The 5,477-nt window shown below is 54.2% G+C and overlaps 1 pseudogene; it reads left to right on the top strand.

Annotated features, from left to right (window-relative positions):
* The first annotated feature begins 370 nt into the window (after positions 1–370).
* Positions 371–2,299, top strand: LOC103249489 (annotated as a pseudogene).
* The last annotated feature ends 3,178 nt before the right edge of the window (positions 2,300–5,477 follow it).

Raw genomic sequence — 5,477 nt, 5'->3', positions numbered from 1 at the left:
AAATAGGGCCTGAGAGGAAGGAGCTGAGGGCTGAGTCATAGAAGATCAGAATTGAGGAGAGGACTGGGTGGGCAGTTGGGCACAGGTGCATGTGTGTGCATGCACAAGCAGGCTGTGTGATCTCTGAGAGTCTGCAAGACCCTCTGTGGGCACATTGAGGTTGTGAGGGACGTGCAGACTTGGGAAGGGTAGCACAGGGGAGGCCCTCAAGGACTGGATGAGAGAAGGGGTTTTGCCTGTCTTGTTTGTGGATGTGTCCCTGGCCCTGGGCCTGGCACATAGTAGGTGCCCAGGAAGCGTCTGTTGAGCAACTGGTACGCTGGCCCACACACAGAAGTGGGTTCTGGCCCCCCTGGCTGTCTTCTCCCAGCTTGCCCCACCTTGCCCCCCCCGGGAGGAGACCCCCCCCATCAGCAACGTGGCGGAGCTGCTGCACCAGGTGTTCAGGGGCATGAAGTACCTGGAGGAGAACTTCATGCACTGCGACCTGGCGGCCCGCAGCGTCCTGCTGGTCAACCGGCACTACGCCAAGATCAGCGACTTCGGCCTTTCCAAGGCGCTGAGTGCCGACGACAGCTACTATACCGTGAGGCCCCGCCCCGTGCTGCCCAGGATGGGGTGGGGGGTCAGGGTCCCCGAGCCCTGCCCCGGCAGCGTCTCCTCTCCCCAGGCCCGCTCCATGGGGAAGTGGCCGCTCAAGTGGTACGCGCCGGAGTGCATCAACTTCCGCAAGTTCTCCAGCCGCAGTGACGTCTGGAGCTAGGCGTCACCATGTGGGAGGCCTTGTCCTATGGCCAGAAGCCCTACAAGGCGGGCGCGCGCGCAGGAGCGGGCCGCCACGGTGGCTCACAGGTGTCTCCGCCCTGGCTTGAGCAGAAGATGAAGCAGCCGGAGGTCATGGCCTTCATTGAGCAAGGCAAGCGGATGGAGTGCCCGCCAGAGTATCTACCCGAAATGTACACGCTCATGAGCGACTGCTGGACCTACAAGTGAGTGCCCAGGCTGGGAGAGGAGCCCGCTGAACTGGCCCCCTGGGCCCGGGGTAGGAGGCCATGGCCAGTCAGCGTTGAGGTAACTACCCAAGGCCATCCTACCCGAAGACCCTCACTCTGTTCTTCCCAGTAGTCCTCCTGCCCCCTCCCAGCTCTCCTGCACACTGACCCTCAGTGCTCGGACGGCAGTGTCCCCACCACATGCCTGCAGACCTGAGCTCCAGCCCCCCAGCCAACACCCAACACATGGTCCTGCAACACTCAGATGAGTCCATGTTCTGCTGTTCAGCGTGTGATCCCAGTGTCCAGGGCGGAGGGTTATTCTCCAGCATCTGTCACCTCAGCCGCTCACCAACCAACACCAACACCTAACTACCGAGCAGGCCAACCCCGAGGTACCCAGGTACTTGATGTATATAACCCCCACCTCTGCCTGGTTGAAGCCTAGCCCTCGAACATGCCAATTCCTGGCATCATCCATCCACACCCCGACTTTCTACCAGACAACAGGCAATGTGCACCCAAGCAGGCTGACACCGCACAGTGGCCATGCAGTGTGTGGCCATCCCAATGTTTGGTACCCCAACGGCCAACATGCATGGCATCGACACTGAAACACCAAGCAGTCCGACAAGCAGGTCTAACTGGTCAGTCCATCCTACTCCAACGTGAAGTACTCCAGCCTCCATCAGGAAACACCCAACACCCTAGCACCCCAGGAGGCCAGCTCCTAGCACCCAACACAGTCCAGAGCCATCCCACACGCAGTACTGCCAACACTCTGATTCCCCATCCCCCAGACCTGCCCACAGCACCAGGCTTCTGCTTCATTACGAGCCCCACACACACCCTCGTGTGTGCACAAATGCCCTGGGCCTCAGCCTCAGTCAGTACTTCAGCATTCAATGTCCCAGGTCCCCCTGGAGGATTAGTTGTTACTCTAACACCCACGCAGCCCAATCCTCTAAGTCCTCACAGGTCCACACTCCACTTTGGCTTGTCCCTGTGCCCCATAGGTCGGCTGCTTCTAGCAGGTTGGATGGCACTGCTGAGATTCGGCATTTCCACCTCCCCGAGACCCCTCCACCCAGTGTCCTGCCAAGCCAAACTCCATGAATGCCCACCCTCTGCCTGAAGCCAGGCCCCTGGGAGTGTGGTCAGTGGCCTGGGTCTACTCCTGCAGTTGGAAGGACCGTCCAGACTTCCTGATGGGGGAGCAGCGCATGTGAACCTGTTACTACAGCCTGACCAGCAAGGCCGAGGGGGCCCTGGACTGTGGACAGGGTGCCGAGGCCACGAGTGCCTGAGCTCCAGCGCACCCAGAGCTTACAGATCTCACGCTGGCTTTTTCCTCCTCCACCCTCAGCCCCACCCCAGGCCCTGAGGTCTGGCTGAGGTCAGCCCCGTACTCCCCCCCACCACCTGCTGGGCTGTGGTGTGCATGTCCTGCCTGTCCTCTTTCCTCTCTGGGGAAGGAGGAAAGGCCCTGGAAGGAGGAAAGGCCCTGGAAGGGTGAGGCTATGCAGCCTGGGGGCCCTGAGCTGAGGGGGTGTCTCTTACAAGGATCCCCCCTTCCTCTGGGCCCTGAAGGGGGAGTCTCTTGGAATCCTCAGGTGCCAGATTTAAGTCACTGAATAAACTGTTTCTCTCTGGTTTGAGCGCCCTAGTCTTTTTTGGGGTTGGAACCAGGAGAGGGGTGGGTCCTGAGAAGTGCTTGAAATGCCTTTTCCTGAGTGGGCCAAGCCTGGAAGTGACCCCTGGGAAGAGGATACCAGTTTCCCGCTTCTCTGCTCCGCCTTGTGCGTTTGTTTTGAGAGTAAGTTTGTGATGGTGTGGAGTTGTTTGAGTCTCCAGTCACCACCAAGGCATATGTCCTGTGTTCAGATTCAAATCAGACGACGAGGGTACAGGGATTGCAAAGATGGAGAACTCAGATTTCTTCAGTTTTGTCATTCTGGGTTACTACTTGGAGATTTTTTGTTTTTAAAATTTACAACAGTGAGGCTAGGCGCGGTGACTCACGCCTGTGATTCCATTACTTTGGGAGGCTGAGGCAGGACTATTTGAGCCCAGGAATTTTAGACCAAAAAATAAAAAATTACCGAGGTGTAGTGGTACAATGGCTGTAGTCCCAGCTACTCAGGTGGCTGAGGTAGAAGGATCATATGAGCTCATGAGGTCCAGGCTGTAGTGAGTCATGATGATACCACTGAACTCCAACCTGTGTCACAGAGGCCCCAACTCAAAAAAATAAAATTTACAACATGATGCCTTACAAATCATGAGACAGAATGTTTCTTGTTGGTAAATGCACATGTTCATGAACTATATTACTGAATTTGAAAAGTGCTAAAATGCAAACATTGTATTTTAATTAATAGTTTTAAAACTAATGAACAAATAAAAAATTACATCAGTGGTGCAATATAGTGGCTTCTTAAATAGTAGTTTTCAAATATTTAAGTTTTACTAAAATTCACTTGTTAGTTACTGAACAATGAATTTACATTATTACATACAGTGTGCCAGACAATAAATAAATTGTGACTTTGTTTTATGGTCATCATCATTTGTTTCATTTTATGAGTTTTTCTGAAAATAATTTTATTTTATTTTTCTTTAATTGAGATAGTTATCTCATTATGTTGCCCAGGCTGGTCTCAAACTCCTGGGTTCAAGCGATCCTCCCACCTTGGCCTCCCAAAGTGCTGGGATTACAGGCATGAGGCACTGCTCTTGGACTGAAAATAATTTTATATGCCACTTTCCTATGAAATTAAATAATAATTTTATTTCATAGGAAAGAAGCATTAAAAAATGATTCTCTGGCCAGGCTCAGTGGCTCATACCCATAGTCCCAGCACTTTGGGAGGCAGAGACAAGAGCATTGCCCGAGCCCAGGGATTCCAGACCAGCCTGGGTGAGACCTTGTCTCTACAATTAAAAAAAAATTAGCTGGGCATGGTGGTACACGCTTGTGTTTTCAGTTATTTGGAAGGCTGAAGCAGAAGGATCACCTGAGCCTAAAAGATCGAGGCTGTGGTGGCCATGAGCGTGCCACTGCACTCCAGTCTGGGTGACAGTGAGACTCTCGGTATTAAACATACTGGCAACGGTAGAGGGCTCCCAAGTCATATCTGATGAATGAACCAACAAAAGAGGGTGCGGTTCCATCAAAAATCACCTGGGGACAGTTTTCTCCAAGCCAAGGCCAGCTCAGGCCCGTATATCTAGCTCGTACCTCATGCCTCACCTCTGGATGGCGGCTCCTTTCCGGCCTGGAGCAGTCTCCAGTCCTCTAACCTCAGGACCACCTGCAGAGTCTTTTCTACTAGCATCTCTGACCAAATTCGTTCACCCTCTTCCAGGGTTACCTGGAACGAACTCTTTTGACTCTCACCCCTGGTCTTTTGCACTTACTGTTGCCTCGGCCTGAATGCTTTTCACCACTATTTCACCCGCATTCTCTAGGAAAACTCATACTGTGTGTACTGATTTATTCACAATTTCCCTTGGGTGCTGGTTGCTTAACCTCTTTGTGCCTCAGTTTCTTTGAATGGCTTGTCTGGAAAGAGGGTAAATCCAGTACAAGGAACTAGAAAATCTGGAATGGTAATGAGGAGCCATCGAGAGTATTTGAGGGGGGGGTGTGGGGGAATTGGGGTGTCCTGGGGTGTAAGGAGAGAAGGGCTCCCTCTTCCTCTGCCATGGGGGCTGAGGTGAGAGCGCCAACTGGCCAGCCCAGACCCCCTTCATGGGTCCCCAGTGATTGGATCAGAGGGACTTCCCACTTTATATGCCCTCCCTGGTGGGGCGTCACCTCCCACCCCCCCTTCCTGCCCCCGGTGATTTTTCTGAATCAGCCCATGGCACCTGATTTCTGGCAAACACCAGACTGGGGGGACAGCCCTGGAAGGGATGTCACATGCTGCAGGTTTGAAGCTAGACGTCACCTTTACAAAAGTGCCAGTGAGTTCCCCCACCCCGGAGGAGATAACCTGAGAGGGAGGAAAACCCTGTGTGCATGGAGGGACCACGCTGAGCCTGCTGACATTCAAGGACGTGGGGGGACCTTCGGGGACCCTGGCACCGGTTTTAACTTCCCTGGCTGTCTCAACCTTCCTCCACCTCTGTCTCCCTGCCTCCTATCCCTTGCAGCGGCTCAGAGCTGTCTCCCTTGGTCTCTTTCTGTGTCCCTCGCTGTGAGCCTCCCTGCCTCCAACCTCTGTTCGGTGGGTCCCTGTGTCTCTTCCACCCCTGCCTCCACCCCATCCTGCTGCCCGCTGTTGTCTCTGCCCCACCCTTGGGCAGGAGACAGCTGGCTTCTCCCCTCTGAGGTCCCACACCAGGGCGCTGCCATCTTGGGTTCAGCTTCCTCTGACACCAGCTGCCCTGAGAGGGAAGATGAGAGACAGGCCCGGGGCCAGGTGCCGAGTACGTCTCACCCCCATGGAAGCTAGACCCCTCACACTGATGTCTGTTTAG

The sequence above is a fragment of the Carlito syrichta genome, unplaced genomic scaffold (assembly GCF_000164805.1).
Source record: "Carlito syrichta isolate Samal-C Ts95f unplaced genomic scaffold, Tarsius_syrichta-2.0.1 Scaffold43256, whole genome shotgun sequence".
Lineage (NCBI taxonomy): Eukaryota > Metazoa > Chordata > Mammalia > Primates > Tarsiidae > Carlito > Carlito syrichta.
The sequence above is the reverse complement of the archived record's forward strand: the minus strand, read 5'-3'. Positions and strand labels throughout refer to the sequence as shown.